General features: G+C 51.5%; 1 protein-coding gene across 2 annotated transcripts in view; it reads right to left on the bottom strand.

Annotated features, from left to right (window-relative positions):
- Positions 1–17,543, bottom strand: part of NARS2 (asparaginyl-tRNA synthetase 2, mitochondrial) — a 125,816-nt gene extending 108,273 nt beyond the window's left edge. Inside the window, exon 1 of one of the 2 annotated variants that reach the window (XM_073548654.1) lies at positions 17,278–17,543. The gene's annotated coding sequence lies outside the window, so the exon portion shown is untranslated. Of the gene's footprint in view, positions 1–11,922; positions 11,982–17,277 lie in introns of those variants that run through there. The other variant, XM_073548653.1, reaches the window with a different exon arrangement.
- Positions 17,544–20,774: the final 3,231 nt, after the last annotated feature.

Genomic DNA, 20,774 nt, shown 5'->3' on the forward strand with positions numbered 1-20,774 from the left:
CAGCCCAGCATGGTATATAGCCCCCCCCAGAATGGTATAATACAGCCCAGCATGGTATAATACAGCCCAGCATAGTATATAGCGCCCCCAGAATGGTATAATACAGCACAGCACGGTATATAGCTCCCCCAGAATGGTGAAATACAGCCCAGCATGGTATATAGCCCTCCAGCATGGTATAATACGGCCCAGCATGGTATATAACCCCCCAGAATGGTATAATACGGCCCAGCATGGTATATAGCCCCCCCCAGCATGGTATAATACAGCCCAGCATGGTATAATACAGCCCAGCATGGTATAATACAGCCCAGCATGGTATATAGCGCCCCCAGAATGGTATAATACAGCCCAGCATGGTATATAGCCCCCCAAGAATGGTGTAATACAGCCCAGCATGGTATATAGCCCTCCAGAATGGTTTAATACGGCACAGCATGGTATATAGCCCCACCCAGCATGGTATATAGCTCCCCCAGCATGGTATGATACAGCCCAGCATGGTATATAGCCCTCCAGAATGGTGTGATACAGCCCAGCATGGTATAATACAGCCCAGCATGGTATATAGCCCCCCCCAGCATGGTATAATACAGCCCAGCATGGTATATAGCCCCCCCAGCATGGTATAATACAGCCCAGCATGGTATATAGCCCCCCCAGCATGGTATGATACAGCCCAGCATGGTATATAGCCCCCCAGAATGGTGTGATACAGCCCAGCATGGTATATAGCCCCCCCAGCATGGTATGATACAGCCCAGCATGGTATATAGCCCCCCCAGCATGGTATGATACAGCCCAGCATGGTATATAGCCCCCCCAGCATGGTATAATACAGCCCAGCATGGTATATAGCCCCCCCAGCATGGTATAATACAGCCCAGCATGGTATATAGCCCCCCCAGCATGGTATAATACAGCCCAGCATGGTATATAGCCCCCCCAGCATGGTATGATACAGCCCAGCATGGTATATAGCCCCCCAGAATGGTGTGATACAGCCCAGCATGGTATATAGCCCCCCCAGCATGGTATGATACAGCCCAGCATGGTATATAGCCCCCCCAGCATGGTATGATACAGCCCAGCATGGTATATAGCTCCCCAGAATGGTGTGATACAGCCCAGCATGGTATATAGCCCCCCAGAATGGTGTGATACAGCCCAGCATGGTATATAGCCCCCCCAGCATGGTATGATACAGCCCAGCATGGTATATAGCCCCCCCAGCATGGTATGATACAGCCCAGCATGGTATATAGCCCCCCCAGCATGGTATAATACAGCCCAGCATGGTATATAGCCCCCCAGAATGGTGTGATACAGCCCAGCATGGTATATAGCCCCCCCAGCATGGTATGATACAGCCCAGCATGGTATATAGCCCCCCAGAATGGTGTGATACAGCCCAGCATGGTATATAGCCCCCCCAGCATGGTATGATACAGCCCAGCATGGTATATAGCCCCCCCAGCATGGTATGATACAGCCCAGCATGGTATATAGCCCCCCCAGCATGGTATAATACAGCCCAGCATGGTATATAGCCCCCCAGAATGGTGTGATACAGCCCAGCATGGTATATAGCCCCCCCAGCATGGTATGATACAGCCCAGCATGGTATATAGCCCCCCAGAATGGTGTGATACAGCCCAGCATGGTATATAGCCCCCCCAGCATGGTATGATACAGCCCAGCATGGTATATAGCCCCCCCAGCATGGTATGATACAGGCCAGCATGGTATATAGCCCCCCCAGCATGGTATGATACAGGCCAGCATGGTATATAGCCCCCCCAGCATGGTATGATACAGGCCAGCATGGTATATAGTCCCCCCAGAGTGGCCCCACAGTCCAGTACTCACACTGATTTAAAAAAAAAAACAAAAAACACTACTCACCTTCTCCTCGTGCCCGCGCTGCTGGCTGCTCCTGTCTCCTCCTGCTCTGTCTGGCACACAGTGAGAGCGCGATTACGTCATCGCACCCCCGCTGTGTCAGAGGCAGAGCGGGGAATGATGGGAGCGGGAGCGTCAGCTGACGCTCTCTCCTCCATCGCTGCCTCCTTCAGTGCGGCGGCGGGAGTGGCGCTGGGGGCAGGCGGGCCCCCCTGCCTCACAGGAGCCCCATAGCGGCTGTGTGATGTGCCGCTAGCTAGGGGCCCCTGGGGGAGCAGGGGCCCTAGGCAGCTGCCTGGTCTGCCTGCCCATAACGCCGGCCCTGGCAATGCACAGCATCCAGGTTAACAGCACCACATACAAGTCTTCATTGTGCATTTATATACCAAGCAGCCGCCCCCTCCATGGATTGGTAGGATGTGAGCGGTTGTCTCATCGGTATTCTTGCACCTGTGCTGCCGCCATCTTAACTATATGGGTCCACTGCATCCTATTTTTGAATTTTTGGAGGATTTTCAAGTCCTCTTTTTGTGCTGTTGCTGTTTAGTGTTATGGACTCGTAAACATGGGGATCCGTGACGAGGAAAAAATATCAGCTAATACCTCACATTTTTTAATGTGTTTGTTTTTTGCACTTTTTATTCAGGGTGCAGTTGGGCCCTTTTGGTCTTGTAAACTGTGGTGTCTGTTCACATGGGATGCATCTTGATAGCGCTGGGCAGCCCGCCTGAGCTAATAGAAGGGTGTCACTACTTGGCTGTTAACCTGGATGCTGTGCATTGCCATAGTGTGAACAGCGCCACATACAAGTCTTCATTGTGCCTTTATATACCAAGCAGCCGCCCCCTCCATGGAATGGTAGGATGTGAGCGGTTGTCTCATCGGTATTCTTGCACCTGTGTTGCCGCCATTTTAACTATATGGGTCCACTGCATTTGTTTGGAGGCCTTGACAGGTAAGCATCTCTGCCTTTTTTGCTGTATTTTTATCCTTGTCACTCCAGCAGAGATGTCATCAGCCGTCTTGGGGGTCTGCACATGGAATACCGCCACTAATGCGTCAGGATGTACAGCGTTGCCTGTAGTCACCCAGTTACCCACCAGCACACAAGCACACGCAGATGCTGTCATCTTTTTTTACTGCATGGGAACAATTTTGCAATCATCACTCCAAAGTTTAGTACACAAGAGATAACACCCTGAGCCAAGAATGTCCTCCACCTGACCGCTACCCGAAGCCAAGAATGTCCTCCACCTGACCGCTACCCGAAGCCAAGAATGTCCTCCACCTGACCGCTACCCGAAGCCAAGAATGTCCTCCACCTGACCGCTACCCTGAGCCAAGAATGTCCTCCACCTGACCGCTACCCTGAGCCAAGAATGTCCTCCACCTGACCGCTACCCGAAGCCAAGAATGTCCTCCAGGCTCCACCTGACCGCTACCCGAAGCCAAGAATGTCCTCCACCTGACCGCTACCCGAAGCCAAGAATGTCCTCCACCTGACCGCTACCCGAAGCCAAGAATGTCCTCCACCTGACCGCTACCCGAAGCCAAGAATGTCCTCCACCTGACCGCTACCCGAAGCCAAGAATGTCCTCCACCTGACCGCTACCCGGAGCCAAGAATGTCCTCCACCTGACCGCTACCCGGAGCCAAGAATGTCCTCCACCTGACCGCTACCCGAAGCCAAGAATGTCCTCCAGGCTCCACCTGACCGCTACCCGAAGCCAAGAATGTCCTCCACCTGACCGCTACCCGAAGCCAAGAATGTCCACCTGACTGCTACCCTGAGCCAAGAATGTCCTCCACCTGACCGCTACACTGAGCCAAGAATGTCCTCCACCTGACCGCTACACTGAGCCAAGAATGTCCTCCACCTGACCGCTACACTGAGCCAAGAATGTCCTCCACCTGACCGCTACACTGAGCCAAGAATGTCCTCCACCTGACCGCTACACTGAGCCAAGAATGTCCTCCACCTGACCGCTACACTGAGCCAAGAATGTCCTCCACCTGACCGCTACACTGAGCCAAGAATGTCCTCCACCTGACCGCTACACTGAGCCAAGAATGTCCTCCACCTGACAGCCACCCTGAGCCAAGAATGTCCTCCACCTGACAGCCACCCTGAGCCAAGAATGTCCTCCACCTGACCGCTACCCTGAGCCAAGAATGTCCTCCACCTGACCGCTACCCTGAGCCAAGAATGTCCTCCACCTGACCGCCACCCTGAACCAAGAATGTCCTCCACCTGACCGCTACCCTGAGCCAAGAATGTCCTCCACCTGACCTCCACCCTGAGCCAAGAATGTCCTCCACCTGACCGCCACCCTTAGCCAAGAATGTCCTCCACCTGACCGCTACCCTGAGCCAAGAATGTCCTCCACCTGACCGCCACCCTGAGGCAAGAATGTCCTCCACCTGACCGCCACCCTGAGCCAAGAATGTCCTCCACCTGACCGCCACCCTGAGCCAAAAATGACCTCCACCTGACCGCTACCCTGAGCCAAGAATGTCCTCCACCTGACTCCTACCCTGAGCAGAGAATGTCCTCCACCTGACCGTTACCCTGAGCCGAGAATGTCCACCTGACCGCTACCCTGAGCCAAGAATGTCCTCCACCTGACCGCTACCCTGAGCCAAGAATGTCCTCCACCTGACCGCTACCCTGAGCCAAGAATGTCCTCCACCTGACCGCTACCCTGAGCCAAGTGTTAGGAGTGGCGGAAGGCACTAAAAAAAAAAAAAAAAAAAATTAAAGTGCCTTCGCCACTCGGGGTCCACCGTGCGGTGGATGACAAAACTGCTGCTGGGAGAGGCAGAGCACTAATATGCACAGGGTTCTAACTCACCCAGCTGCAATAAGGCAAGCTCTGTTAAAGCACACAGAGCTGCAGGGAAAAATAACACAAAATAGTGTCGCTGAGCCTGTTAACAGCACAGGATCTCAGCGGCACACGTGCGGTAGCCGGAAACCGGAGTAGTTAAGGATAGTCACTACAACCGAGCGGACTTAGGCCTCTTTCACACATCAGGTTTTCGCCGTCAGGCGCGATCCGGCGCTTTTGACAGAAACCGGATCCGGCGAAATGCAATGCCGGATCCGGTTTCCCCCCCATTGACTTGCATTTGCGCCGGATCGCGCCGGATGGCCATGCGTTTCATCCGGTTTTCGCCGGATCCGGCAATGTGTCGCGATCCGGCGTCTGGAAAAAACGGCTACTGTAACGTTTTTGGTCTCCGGCGAAAAAGCCGGACACGCCGGATCCGGCGCGTCCGGCTTTTTCACACAATGAAAGCCTATGAGCGCCGCAATGCGCCGGATCCGGTTTTTTGGTCTGAGCATGCTCAGTAGCTCTGCCCACAGGAGATATATAAAAGCAAGACAATGGGACCCTCAGCCACACCCAACATGCCACCCAAGCCAAGAACCAGGAGCAGGAGAAAGCAGCAGACATCTGCAGCAGCAGCACCATCAGCACCACCCCAAATGGAGCAGCAAATGGAACATGCTGAGGAGGGGAGTCCAGCAGCAGATGAGAGACGGTAATTATCAAATCCCCCATTCCTCCAAACTAGGGCCATGGAATATCAAGATATTCATTGGCCCTTTGTTTCTCTTTATTCAACAGCCGCCAAAGAGATGCAGCAGCAGCAGCAGCAGCAGAAATGGCATCACTGGCAGCAGCAACAGCAGCAGCAATACCCACAGCCATGGAGTCTGGCCATCAACAGGACAGCACATCTTCTTCTGGGAGCCCTCCCTCGCATCGTCAGCGTTTGACGGTAAGTTTTTATTTCCAAAATCCATCATCTCTGTAATATATGTCTATTCATTGCCTTTTATTTCAAAACAGGAATCACAAGATGAAGAGGAGCTCCCAGAAGAAGAAGGAAGGGGTGGACAGACACCTGGAGTGGGCTCACAATTGGTAAGTTTTTTGCATCAAACGCAGAAACACAACATCACACTACACACAACACATAGAAAACAATGTTCTGCAGACCACACACAGCAAACAAATGCCTACATCCAAAGACATAACATTTTTTGTTTTCTTCTCTAGTCTTCCCAATCTGGTGCTCGGCCAAGAGGTCCTCGCAGTGCCTCCCAGGGTCGTCGGCGACAGCAACGCGGCGGTCACCAGCGTGTAAGTATAAATATTTTTGCTTTTTTTTTTGCACTTTTTATTTCATTTCTTTTGTGGAGGCTTATGTTATTTTTGTCTTTTTCTTTAACAGCCTTCACAGCGTGCTCCCGACTCTGACGGTGAGGATGGAGGACTCGATGTGGACCGCCTCATCGATCTCGTCAGAGAAAGGGAGCCGCTCTGGAATATGGCTGACAGCCGCCATGCTGACCTGATCGTTACCCGACGACTCTGGGAGGAAATCTGTTCGCTCCTTGTGGACCGCTGGGAGGACCTCGAAGCTCGGGCCCAGATTAAAGAGCGTAAGTATATACAGTACCGGTTGCTTGATGTAAACCAGTGTTTCCCGAACTCCAGTCCTCGTGGTCCCCACGGATCATGTGTTCAGGATTTCTATTTACTATGGAAATCCTGAAAACATGACCCCTGGGGACCATGAGGACTGGAGTTTGGGAAACACTGATGTTGTATACTAACCACTTTGTCCTTTCTCGTTTCAGGGAACAGAATTGTGAATCGGTGGCGGTCTGTGAGGGATCGTTTCAAGAAGGAGTTCAATAAAGAGATGTGGGCCCCGAGTGGATCTGGAGGACGCAGGAGCAAGTACAAGTACGCACAAGCCCTGTCGTTCCTCCGGGAAACAATGCTCACCAGAAGGTAAATATTACACACCACATGTGAAAAAAACGTTAGATGTAACTTTTTTTTTTCAGCCAGGGCCATACCATGTCAGTATTTTAATTGTTTTTTTTTCTCTTTATTCCACAGCACGGTGAGCAGCACGATTGGACCCTTCTGAGGCGATCCCTGAGGAGACCGGCACCGAGGGACACTTCGACCGCCCCGGTACATCTGCACCTTCCCAGCCTTCCCACACATTCGACCCATCTGTCCCATCCACCAGCACAGGAGCATCGTGGCCGCCTACATTACATGAAGCTGCTGGTGAGGAGATCGCTTTCCCTTTACCCCACCCTTCTGCCCCTGCCACCTCTAGTACACCTGCGGGTACTGGGCGGCAGCGGCAGAGGGGTCAGGAAAAGAGTTATGCGCAAGAGTTCTTGCATCTGAATGCATCTTTCCAGAACTGTCTAAAAGTCTTGTCAGAGCAAATCTCCGCAGGCTTTCAGCAGATCAACTCCAGCATTCTGGAGGTGAAGACACTTCTGCAAACCATGCATTCAGAAGCAAGATCTTCGCCAAACCACACCTTTTTCAGGTCTGTTGTGGAGCGCATGGCAACACTATCTCCTACCCAGCAGATGCATGTAATGCATTCGTGCCACGGTGCTCTACAGCAGGTTACCTCCCAATCTCCACCTCCCACCGCTGTAGTTCCTCCACCTGCACCCTTTCCAGCCACTTTCCATCCTCCCCCTCCTATTACATCTGCACCCCCTCCAGCCACTTTCCATCCTCCCCCTCCTATTACATCTGCACCCCCTCCAGCCACTTTCCATCCTCCCCCTCCTATTACATACCAGCAACCTCACCAGTACCAGCAACCTCCCCAGTACCAGACATCTCCCCACTTCCAGCAACCTGCCCCGTACCAAACTCCTTCCCCGTACCAAACTCCTTCCCCATACAACTTTCCATCAACATCATCTGCTCCTACAGTCCCTGCCCAACCCTCCACTCCACCGCCCACCACCTCTTCTGCCTCCCACATGTCCACCCATTCTGTAGCTTTTTCCACACCTTCACCTCTAACTGTTCCTTCCCCACCACGATCCCAGTCCTCTCTCCACACACCCAGTGTCGAAGTGTCCCGCAGCCCCTCCAGCAGTATTTCCACCCCACAGTACACAGATTTGTAATGTGTGTTTTTTGTAATAAAAATGCCCATTGGGTTTAAAACCTTTATTAAAAAAGTTTTTTGCACTTTAAAAACATTTTACAAAAAAAAAAAAAATTTTAAATAAAAGTTAAATTATCGTTTCACAATGGTTGTCTGTCATTTCTTTCTGCGGCGAACTATGTTTAAAAAAAAAGGTTAAATACAGGGTATTTCAAAGGTAAAAAGGTATTCAAAACCAGGTATATAACTGTGGGTAAATTTTATCTTTTTGCCACAGTTGTGTTCCTGGTTGTGTTTGAAGCAAAGTATTTCACCTAAAAAGTTGTGTTTATTGTTGGTGATTTCCTACCAATGTACACAACTTTTGTTAAAAGGTGAAATACTTTGCATAAAACACAACCAGGTACACACCTGTGGCCTAAAGGTAAAAATAGTAAGACATGACAAGATAGCCAACTTTGGTTGGCAAAGGTATATACTGTTGGTCCAGAAGGTACACAAGTTTGGTTGGGCACAAATCTTTCACACTCTGTCATCCTGCCAGTGTACTCTGCCTTGAGGTGACATAAAGTATAGTGCAAAATTGTCCCTGAAACCGTCACAGAACTTCTAGTGGTAATATTTCCAATGACAACATCCATCTTCGCCAGTAACTTGCTCTTCTCTCCAACCTGCACTTTCTTCTCTACAACCTGTCAAAGAAGGGCTGTAGGAACATGCTATATATAGTTTTCCAGTAGCCAATCCGGTTCGGAAGGCCACAAGGGTCAATTTTAAAAACCGGATCCGGCGTAATCCGTCGAAAAACGGATAGAAAAACGGATGAACCGGATGAGACGGATACGGTTTTGTCTGTCAAGAACAAGACGGATCCGGCAGAAAACCGGATCCGGCACATCAGGTTTTACAAAACATTTGCCGGATCCGGCATTCCGGCACGACGCCGGATCGCGCCTGACGCCGAAAACCTGATGTGTGAAAGTAGCCTTACCGTGTACACGTGTGCGCGGCGTCGCAACTGCGCACGCCTGGAAAGGCTGCAAGCACGATGCAGGACGCTAAGCTGCTGGAAGATGGAGCTTGTGCGCGTTGGCGTTAGCGCAGGTGCTGACAGAATACCACTCACACAGACGTAATAACCGAGGGAAGGGGTTTCTTAATGAGTCAGTCACCAGTCCAAGCATCTGTCACCATTCACACAGCAGCAGTATAAAAATACTAGAGCATGGCAGAACGGCCATGTGCACTTTTTATAGAGTGCGGGACCTGCCGGAAATCTCCAGAGCCCTGAGCTAAGCCAATTAAATCAGGAGCAGGACCTGGGCACGTGACTCCTGAACTTCAATGGGAGCTCGTCCCGTGGGCATGCTCAGAAGCTGGAAAAAAGGACTTAGCCTCTGGAGACAAATGTGAGAATCTGGATTCCTGCATAGGCATTATAGAACCCAGATTCCTAACATTACCCCCCCTCCTCCCTGAACCTTCCGATCAGGGGAGACGAGATCGCAAGGTCTCAGGAGGGACACCCGGGAGACAATGGGAGTGGGAGAGCCAAGAATGTCCTCCACCTGACCCTTACCCTGAGCCAAGAATGTCCTCCACCTGACCGCCACCCTGAGCCAAGATTGTCCTTCACCTGACCGCTACCCTGAGCCAAGAATGTCCTCCACCTGACCCCTACCCTGAGCCAAGAATGTCCTCCACCTGACCGCCACCCTGAGCCAAGATTGTCCTCCACCTGACCGCTACCCTGAGCCAAGAATGTCCTCCACCTGACCCCTACCCTGAGCCAAGAATGTCCTCCACCTGACCCCTACCCTGAGTCAAGAATGTCCTCCACCTGACCCCTACCCTGAGCCAAGAATGTCCTCCACCTGACCACTACCCTAAGCCAAGAATGTCCTCCACCTGACCCCCACCCTGAGCCAAGAATGTCCTCCACCTGACTCCTACCCTGAGAAGAGAATGTCCTCCACCTGACTCCTACCCTGAGCAGAGAATGTCCTCCACCTGACCGTTACCCTAAGCCAAGAATGTCCTCCACCTGACCCCCACCCTGAGCCAAGAATGTCCTCCACCTGACTCCTACCCTGAGCCGAGAATGTCCTCCACCTGACTCCTACCCTGAGCAGAGAATGTCCTCCACCTGACCGTTACCCTGAGCCAAGATTGTCCTTCACCTGACCGCTACCCTGAGCCAAGAATGTCCTCCACCTGACCCCTACCCTGAGCCAAGAATGTCCTCCACCTGACCGCTACCCTAAGCCAAGAATGTCCTCCACCTGACCCCCACCCTGAGCCAAGAATGTCCTCCACCTGACTCCTACCCTGAGAAGAGAATGTCCTTCACCTGACCGCTACCCTAAGCCAAGAATGTCCTCCACCTGACTCCTACCCTGAGCCGAGAATGTCCTCCACCTGACTCCTACCCTGAGCAGAGAATGTCCTCCACCTGACTCCTACCCTGAGAAGAGAATGTCCTTCACCTGACCGCTACCCTGAGCCAAGAATGTCCTCCACCTGACCGCTACCCTAAGCCAAGAATGTCCTCCACCTGACCCCCACCCTGAGCCAAGAATGTCCTCCACCTGACCCCCACCCTGAGCCAAGAATGTCCTCCACCTGACTCCTACCCTGAGAAGAGAATGTCCTCCACCTGACCCCCACCCTGAGCCAAGAATGTCCTCCACCTGACCCCTACCCTGAGCCAAGAATGTCCTCCACCTGACCGCTACCCTAAGCCAAGAATGTCCTCCACCTGACCCCCACCCTGAGCCAAGAATGTCCTCCACCTGACTCCTACCCTGAGAAGAGAATGTCCTCCACCTGAGCCGAGAATGTCCTCCACCTGACTCCTACCCTGAGCAGAGAATGTCCTCCACCTGACCGTTACCCTGAGCAGAGAATGTCCACTTGACCGCTACCCTGAGCCAAGAATGTCCTCCACCTGACCGCTACCCTGAGCAGAGAATGTCCTCCACCTGACCGCTACCCTGAGCAGAGAATGTCCTCCACCTGACCGCTACCCTGAGCAGAGAATGTCCTCCACCTGACTCCTACCCTGAGCAGAGAATGTCCTCCACCTGACCCCCACCCTGAGCCAAAAATGTCCTTCACCTGACCGCTACCCTGAGCCAAGAATGTCCTCCACCTGACCGCTACCCTGAGCCAAGAATGTCCTCCACCTGACTCCTACCCTGAGAAGAGAATGTCCTCCACCTGACCCCCACCCTGAGCCAAGAATGTCCTCCACCTGACCCCTACCCTGAGCCAAGAATGTCCTCCACCTGACCGCTACCCTAAGCCAAGAATGTCCTCCACCTGACCCCCACCCTGAGCCAAGAATGTCCTCCACCTGACTCCTACCCTGAGAAGAGAATGTCCTCCACCTGACCCCCACCCTGAGCCGAGAATGTCCTCCACCTGACTCCTACCCTGAGCAGAGAATGTCCTCCACCTGACCGTTACCCTGAGCCGAGAATGTCCACTTGACCGCTACCCTGAGCCAAGAATGTCCTCCACCTGACCGCTACCCTGAGCAGAGAATGTCCTCCACCTGACCGCTACCCTGAGCAGAGAATGTCCTCCACCTGACCGCTACCCTGAGCAGAGAATGTCCTCCACCTGACCGCTACCCTGAGCAGAGAATGTCCTCCACCTGACCGCTACCCTGAGCAGAGAATGTCCTCCACCTGACCGCTACCTTGAGCAGAGAATGTCCTCCTGTCACGGGGGCTTAGTTCAACTAAGGCTGAAATACCCGGGGCCCCTGTGGTGTCCCTTTTACTAGGGGAAACCCTGTCTGACCCTCAACCCAGGGTTTTTGCTGAAGGTACAAATGCCTGAGCCTCCGACCTTTCCTTATCTCCTGCTCAGCCCTGCACTTAACCCTCCACCCTCCACCCAGTGAGGAGTCACACCACCAAAGCTCCAACACAAATAATGACAGACAGGGAGAACTTAAACTGCACTGCGCCGCACACACACAGGAATAAACAGTAATGTGAACAGGGCACAACTAAACACAAATATGGGAAGGAGAAAGGATAACGACGGATCATACGACACCAGATATGAATCTCTCTCTCTTGAACACCTCCACTCCAGACCGGAACCACTTGGTATGAAACACAAGCTATAATCGGCGACGCCCATATGCCAGTATGACTATTTAAAGACCGTGGGCGTGACTAACCTTCCAACCTGGTCTCCAGCAGGATTAACCCCCGAGAGCCTGAAGATCAAACCGGCGCCACTGAGGCTATAGTGGCTGGAGGTGGAACTACCTCTGCCTGCCGGATGCTGTGGTGTGAACAGCGTCCGACATGACAGTACCCCGTCTTCTACGAGGGACCCCAGGGCCCTCAAGACTCATAGGACCCGGCTTGTCCGGATGACGACGGTGAAAAGAACTGACCAGCCGATCCGCATGTATGTCTGAGGCTGGAACCCAAGACCTCTCCTCTGGACCATACCCCCGCCAGTGCACCAAATACTGAAGAGTACGGCGTACTACTCGAGAGTCCACTACCTTGGCGACCTCGAACTCTAACTCGCCATCCACCATGACTGGAGGTGGCATCGGCGTCGTGTCCACCAAGCCTACCACCTTTTTCAATAAAGCCCTGTGAAAAACGTTATGTATTCTGTACACCGCAGGAAGTTCCAACCGATAAGCCACTGGATTAATGATGGCAGAAATCCTAAAAGGCCCAATTTTAAAGATGGGATTTTGAGTTTTATGTTCTTCGTAGCTAACCACACCCATTCACCCACACACAGGTCCGGACCTGGCACGCGTCTACTGTCAGCCACCCGTTTGTACCTGGCACTCATGCTCAACAAACGCTGTTTCACCCGCCTCCAGACTGATGACAATTGGGCTCCTAGCTGATCCTCCTCCGGGACACCCCCGGAGTCACCCTGACGTAAGGTACAAAACTGAGGATGTTGACCGTACACACAAAAGAATGGAGACTCTCCTGATGACTCTTGGCGGTGATTATTTAATGCGAATTCGGCCAGAGGAAGGAAAGTAGACCACTCCTCCTGGTTGTCGGACACAAAGCATCGTAAATACTGTTCTAGATTTTGGTTCATGCGCTCAGTTTGTCCATTAGACTGTGGATGAAACGCCGATGAATGTGACAACTTGATCCCCAACCTTGAGCAAAAAGCTTTCCAAAACCTCGCCACAAATTGCGTACCCCTATCAGATACTATGTCAGACGGTACTCCGTGGAGTCTGACCACCTCCTTCACAAATACCTGAGCCAACGTCTTAGCATTGGGCAAAGAGGACAACGCCACAAAATGCGCCATCTTTGAAAAACGGTCAACCACCACCAGGATGACCGTGTTCCCTGCCGAGGCTGGCAAGTCAGTGATAAAATCCATGGAGATTTCTGTCCATGGCCTATTGGGTACCCCCAGAGGCTGTAGCGTGCCAGCAGGACGGGTTCGGGGTGACTTAGCCCTAGCGCACGTGATGCAAGCTGCCACGTACGAGACCACATCCTGCCGGATTTTGGGCCACCAGAAACGACGCGATACCAGCTCTAAGGTGCCCTTCACCCCTGGGTGACCAGCCAGTACCGAATCGTGGTGTTCCTTCAACACCTTAGGCCGAAGATGCAGGGGTACAAATGATTTGTTGGCGGGAAGTCCTGGTGGTACCTCCTCTTGGGACTCGGCAATCTCCGCCTCTACCTCAGTCGTGAGAGCCGAGACCACTACCCCTTTCTGGAGGATGGGTACCGGCTCTTCCCGCGGTTCTCCCCCCGGAAAACACCTAGACAAAGCATCCGCCTTGGTGTTTTTAGCCCCGGGACGGTACGTCACAAGAAAATTGAAACGAGTAAAAAACAATGCCCAGCGAGCCTGCCTAGGAGACAGACGCTTGGCCGACTCCAGATAGAGCAGATTCTTATGGTCGGTGATAACTGTGACCTGGTGAGCCGCCCCCTCCAAGAAGTGTCGCCATTCCTCAAAAGCCAGTTTGATGGCCAACAACTCCCTGTTGCCGATATCATAATTCCGTTCGGCCGGCGACAGCTTCTTGGAGAAGTAGGCGCATGGATGCATCTCGCTCAAGGACGAGCCTTGAGACAGTACTGCCCCCACTCCCACCTCCGACGCATCAACCTCTACCACAAAAGGTTTAGACACGTCTGGTTGCACCAGAATGGGGGCTGAAGCAAAACTATTCTTCAGACGCTCAAATGCACGTATAGCCACCTCAGGCCAGTTCGCCAGATCGGCACCCTTTTTTGTCATGTCCGTGAGCGGTTTGGCGACAGTCGAAAAGTGTTTTATAAATTTCCTATAATAATTCGCAAACCCAAGGAACCGCTGGAGTGCTTTCAGACTCTCCGGCCTCTCCCATTGCAACACCGCTTGCACCTTAGCGGTGTCCATTTTAAAACCGGCTGCGGACACAATATATCCCAAAAAGGGGAACTCCTGGACAAAAAATAAACATTTTTCCAGCTTAGCATAGAGCTGGTTCTCCCGGAGCAACTGTAACACCTGCCTAACATGCTCCAAATGAGTGTCCCGATCGCTAGAATAAATGAGGATATCATCCAGGTATACAATCACAAATCTCCCCAGGACATGAGCAAATACATCATTAATAAAATGTTGGAAAACGGCAGGCGCGGTGGTCAACCCAAACGGCATAACCAGACTCTCAAAATGACCCTCAGGAGTGTTAAACGCCGTCTTCCACTCATCCCCCTGACGGACCCTTATGAGGTTATACGCCCCCCTGAGGTCCAGCTTGGAAAACCATTTCGCCCCCGCTACCTGGTTGAACAAATCCGGGATCAACGGCATTGGGTAGGGATCACGGATCGTAATCTGGTTTAACTCTCGGAAATCCAGACACGGGCGTAACCCCCCATCTTTCTTCTTAATGAAGAAAAACCCCGCGGCTACAGGCGAGGACGAAGGCCGGATGTGACCTTTGCTCAGACTCTCCGCGATGTAGTCTTTAAGAGCTTGTCTCTCAGGACCAGAAATATTAAACATCCTGGCCTTAGGTAATTTGGCCCCGGGTTTTAACCTAATAGCACAGTCATAGGCTCTATGTGGAGGCAGTTCTGAGCAACCCTTCTCAGAGAAAACATCCGCGAAATCCTGCAAAGCCTCCGGCAGGCTGGGCGTCACGGCGGACACACATATGGCCAAGCAATTGTCTTGGCAGAAACCACTCCATTGTACTATGTCCTGAGTTTTCCAATCAATTACCGGGTTGTGCCTGGACAGCCATGGAAAACCCAGGACCATTTGAGCTGGGAGATTACGGAGGACCCTACATGTAACCGACTCAGAATGTAGGACCCCAATGTGGAGTTTCACCTCTGCCACAAACTCAGTAATCTCCCCTTGAGGGAGGGGAACAGCATTAATGGTCACCACCTGTATGGGGTGAGGAAGTTTTTCGATCTTAAACCCGGCGGTGTGTGCAAACTCCTCATCTATGAGATTGGTGGCGGAACCGCTATCCACAAACACTGATATAGGTAGCTCTCTGCCGGCGATAATAACCTTGGCAGGGAGCATACATTGAGATACCATCATGGAGGATATGCATACGCTCAGTTGGGTCTCCTCCATACCCTCTGAGCTTAACAGTTTTCCGCCGGTGTGACCCTCTTAGGTAGTACCGGGCAAACGTTAACATAATGACCTCCTTTACCACAGTAGAAACATGCTCCGGGCTTCCGGAATCCCGGAGCGCGAGGCTGAACCTGTGCCACGCCAGCAATCTGCATAGGTTCAGGGGACTCATCTACTTCAACCACACCTGCACCTCTGTTTTCCCCCAGAGGTAGCGTCTCCTGTGCCCCCTGACGAAAACGGCGATCAATACGTATCACCAAACTCATGGCAGACTCCAATGATGCCGGAGTCTCATACATCAGGAGGGCTTGTTTCACCCTCCCTGATACCCCATGAATAAACTGGCTCCGCAGTGCTGGGTCATTCCACTGTGTGTCTACAGCCCAGCGGCGAAATTCCGAACAATAGTCTTCTGCCAAGCGCTCCCCCTGGCGGAGGGCGCGGATTTTAGATTCCGCTAGAGCCAGTCGGTCAGGGTCATCGTAAATGAGCCCGAGGGCAGAAAAAACATTATCGACCGAATGAAATGTAGCAGAGTCAGCTGGTAAGGAAAATGCCCATGCTTGGGGGTCACCACTCAGTAATGACAACACCAGCCCTACTCGCTGGGCCTCATTACCTGAGGATATTGGCCGCATGCGGAAGTATAACTTGCAGGCCTCCCGAAATACGACAAATTTGCTGCGATCGCCTGAAAATCGTTCTGGCAGCGGAAACTTCGGCTCTGCACCGATACCTGCTGATGCCGTTTGCACCTTTGCTACTACCAGGCCCTGCTGCTGAACTGCCCCTTTCAACTCGGAGACCTGTATGGACAGCGCCGCCAACTGGCGGGTTATGGAATCTAATGGATCCATGGACTCCTGAAAAAATGTGGGCCGATTATAATGTCACGGGGGCTTAGTTCAACTAAGGCTGAAATACCCGGGGCCCCTGTGGTGTCCCTTTTACTAGGGGAAACCCTGTCTGACCCTCAACCCAGGGTTTTTGCTGAAGGTGCAAATGCCTGAGCCTCCGACCTTTCCTTATCTCCTGCTCAGCCCTGCACTTAACCCTCCACCCTCCACCCAGTGAGGAGTCACCACCAAAGCTCCCACACAAATAATGACAGACAGGGAGAACTTAAACTGCACTGCGCCGCACACACACAGGAATAAACAGTAATGTGAACAGGGCACAACTAAACACAAATATGGGAAGGAGAAAGGATAACGACGGATCATACGACACCAGATATGAATCTCTCTCTCTTGAACACCTCCACTCCAGACCGGAACCACTTGGTATGAAACACAAGCTATAATCGGCGACGCCCATATGCCAGTATGACTATTTAAAGACCGTGGGCGTGACTAACCTTCCAACCTGGTCTCCAGCAGGATTAACCCCCGAGAGCCTGAAGATCAAACCGGCGCCACTGAGGCTATAGTGGCTGGAGGTGGAACTACCTCTGCCTGCCGGATGCTGTGGTGTGAACAGCGTCCGACATGACACCTCCACCTGACCGCTACCCTGAGCTGAGATTGTCCTCCACCTGACCGTTACCCTGAGCCGAGAATGTCCACCTGACCGCTACCCTGAGCCAAGAATGTCCACCTGACGGCCCGCACCCCTGAAGTCAGGCTCCTATTCTGAGGGCTCCTATTCATTTCAACCTGGGGCAATATCATTCCTTCTAATAAAGAAATTAATCTACCGCTATCCACAATGTCCCCTTTTACCCGCCGTCCCCCAGAGCGAAGAGTTCTGTAGAGGTAAGAGATTTCTACAGTGCCATTTACCTTCATTACTACCCACCATTAAAGAGTCTTTTCCTGGATCCTCATCCATGCTTTATCCTGCAGCGTTGCTTTGTTATCCTACATCTCCACCTCAGCAGTTTTGTCTATTGGAAATTTAGAGAGCTTGAAAGTGACCCCTTGTGTAATGGGCTTTTCTCTTATCCCCATGCTTTACACTGCAGCTCTACTTGTTCAGTGCACAGCTATGACAAGTGAATGCAGCTCAATCAGAAACCTAATTTGTTCCCCCTAAATACTGTGCATCTTCAGGGTGCCCTGCTCCCCGGGCCACGTAGGTAGTGGGAGCCAGGTGAGCGGCGCGCTCATGAAAACACAACCTCTTAGCAGAGGGCGAAACGGCTGCAGATTAGAGTCCGTCCCGGCAGCGGCCTGACTCAAAACTTATAGGCCCCAATGCAAAATCTCTAAAAGGGCCCCAACTATCACCGGTCGTTATTGGAGTGTTTAATGGACTTTTTGGTCACTCTAGGCCCGGGAGCACCTGCAATCTGTGCCCCCACTACAGCTAGGCCTCAGCACAGTCCTGGGGTATGGCTACACACCCTAATGTTTAGGGCCTAATTGTACAGCTGTCAGTCCACCAGTAGGGGGCAGCATTACCCTGCACAGCGCGCACGGATTCTTTATCCAACCATTATGAGAGATAAAGTCCAATTCACAGTAAGTTACCGGCGTCACCACCGCATCTAACATAGGCTGACGCTGGTAATTACCACAGTGCCCCCATAATAACAGCGATATCCACAGTGTCCCCATAATAACAGCGACATCCACAGTGTCCCCATAATAACAGCGATATCCACAGTGCCCCCATAATAACAGCAATATCCACAGTGCCCCCATAATAACAGCGATATCCACAGTGTCCCCAAAATAACAGCGATATCCACAGTGCCCCCATAATAACAGCGACATCCACAGTGCCCCCATAATAACAGCGACATCCAGTGTCCCCATAATAACAGCGACATCCACAGTGCCCCCATAATAACAGTGATATCCACAGTGTCCCCATAATAACAGCGATATCCACAGTGCCCCCATAATAACAGTGATATCCACAGTGCCCCCATAATAACAGCGACATCCACAGTGTCCCCATAATAACAGTGATATCCACAGTGCCCCCATAATAACAGCAACATCCACAGTGTCCCCATAATAACAGCGATATCTAGTGTCCCCATAATAACAGCGATATCCACAGTGTCCCCATAATAACAGAGATATCCACAGTACCCCCATAATAACAGTGATATCCACAGTGCCCCCATAATAACAGTGATATCCACAGTGCCCCCATAACAGCGATATCCACAGTGCCCCCATAATAACAGCAACATCCACAGTGTCCCCATAATAACAGTGATATCCACAGTGCCCCCATAATAACAGTGATATCCACAGTGCCCCCATAATAACAGTGATATCCACAGTGCCCCCATAATAACAGTGATATCCACAGTGTCCCATAATAACAGCGATATCCACAGTGCTCCCCATAATAACAGCGATATCCACAGTGCCCCCATAATAACAGTGATATCCACAGTGCCCCCATAACAGCGATATCCACAGTGCCCCCATAATAACAGCAACATCCACAGTGTCCCCATAATAACAGTTACATCCACAGTGCCCCCATAATAACAGTGATATCCACAGTGTCCCCATAATAACAGAGATATCCACAGTGTCCCCATAATAACAGCGACATCCACAGTGCTCCCATAATAACAGCGATATCCACAGTGCCCCCATAATAACAGCGATATCCACAGTGCCCCCATAATAACAGCGATATCCACAGTGCCCCCATAATAACAGCGATATCCACAGTGCCCCCATAATAACAGTGACATCCACAGTGCCCCCATAATAACAGTGACATCCACAGTGCCCCCATAATAACAGTGACATCCACAGTGCTCCCATAATAACAGCGATATCCACAGTGCCCCCATAATAACAGCGATATCCACAGTGCCCCCATAATAACAGCGATATCCACAGTGCCCCCATAATAACAGTGACATCCATATACATTTCTAGTACTGAGCTGGCAGTACCGGATGCCCCAGTGCCCCCACTGTTCTTACAGCTGCAGGTATGGGACAGATCAGCCGTGTGTGTCTGGGTCCTAATATTTCACGTGAGCTCATCTTCACGGCTTTTGTGTCCTCCTGCCATGGAGCAGAGAGGAGACAAGGGCACGTTTCTGCACAGACCCGCGGTGGCCGCGGCCGACCCTGCTCCGGTGACAGCATGGTTGTCTCTGATGAAAAGCTTGAACTGAGGGTAATGGATATCTGACACGTTATAAAGAGGCTCCTGCTCTCTCAGCGGGCACCTGGAAGGTGGCAGCACCGATCCCCTTGCCAGAGATGAACAGCGCCGTAATATAAATCATACCATGGCAATGTGGGATCCGAAAGGTGACATGTCAAAGTCACAAGACGTCCTCCGTGAGCTGCGATGCTCTGGGTGTCCTGATTACTTTCTATCATAGATCCGATGCTATAATGCCGTATACCAGGAAGACTCTACAATACCGACCATATACCGGGAACACCCCACAAGACCTGCCGCATACCGGGAACAGCCCACAAGACCTGCCGTATACCGGGAACAGCCCACAAGACCTGCCGCATACCGGGAACAGCCCACAAGACCTGCCGTATACCGGGAACACCCCACAAGACCTGCCGTATACCGGGAACACATCACAAGTCCTGCTGTATACCGGGAACACCCCACAAGATCTGCCGTATACCGGGAACACCCCACAAGACCTGCCATATACTGGGAAGACTTCACAAGACCTGCCGTATACGAGGAACACCCCACAAGACCTGCTGCATACCGGGAACACCCTACAAGACCCGCCGTATACCAGAAACACCCCACAAGACCTGCCATATACCAAGAATACCCTACAAGACCTGCCGTATACCAAGAACACCCCACAAGACCTGCTGTATACCAAGAATACCCTACAAGACCCACAATATACCTGAACATCCTACAAGACCTGACAGATACCAGCTGGACTCTATAAGACCGACCATATACCGGGAATATCCCACAAGACCCGCTGCATATCGGGGTGGGAAATTAATTTTGCATAGGGGCCATATGAGAGACAGTGACTATTGGGGAGGCTGAACCAATAGCCTGAAATTAATTCTGCTCAAAATTTACATAATATAAAAAAAGTTATTAATTGTATGACTTAATACTGAACAAAATTAAGTATGCTGACATCCCCTTATATACGAGGGGCGATCCAAAAGTAATGATAATCAATAATAAACACAATGAATATAGTAAAAAAAAAAAATTATTTTTCTACATAGTCTCCTAACAAGTCTATACATTTAGTCCATCTCTTTTCTAAACTTAGAATTCCCTTCGAAAAAAATTCTTGATCTTGACCCTTGAAAAACTCCCCAACAGCGGTTATCACGTCGCTATTGTCGTCAAATTTCTTGC

This window comes from Dendrobates tinctorius, unplaced genomic scaffold, assembly GCF_039654945.1.
Source record: "Dendrobates tinctorius isolate UK_male_01 unplaced genomic scaffold, ASM3965494v1 ptg000157l, whole genome shotgun sequence".
NCBI classification, from domain to species: Eukaryota; Metazoa; Chordata; class Amphibia; order Anura; family Dendrobatidae; genus Dendrobates; species Dendrobates tinctorius.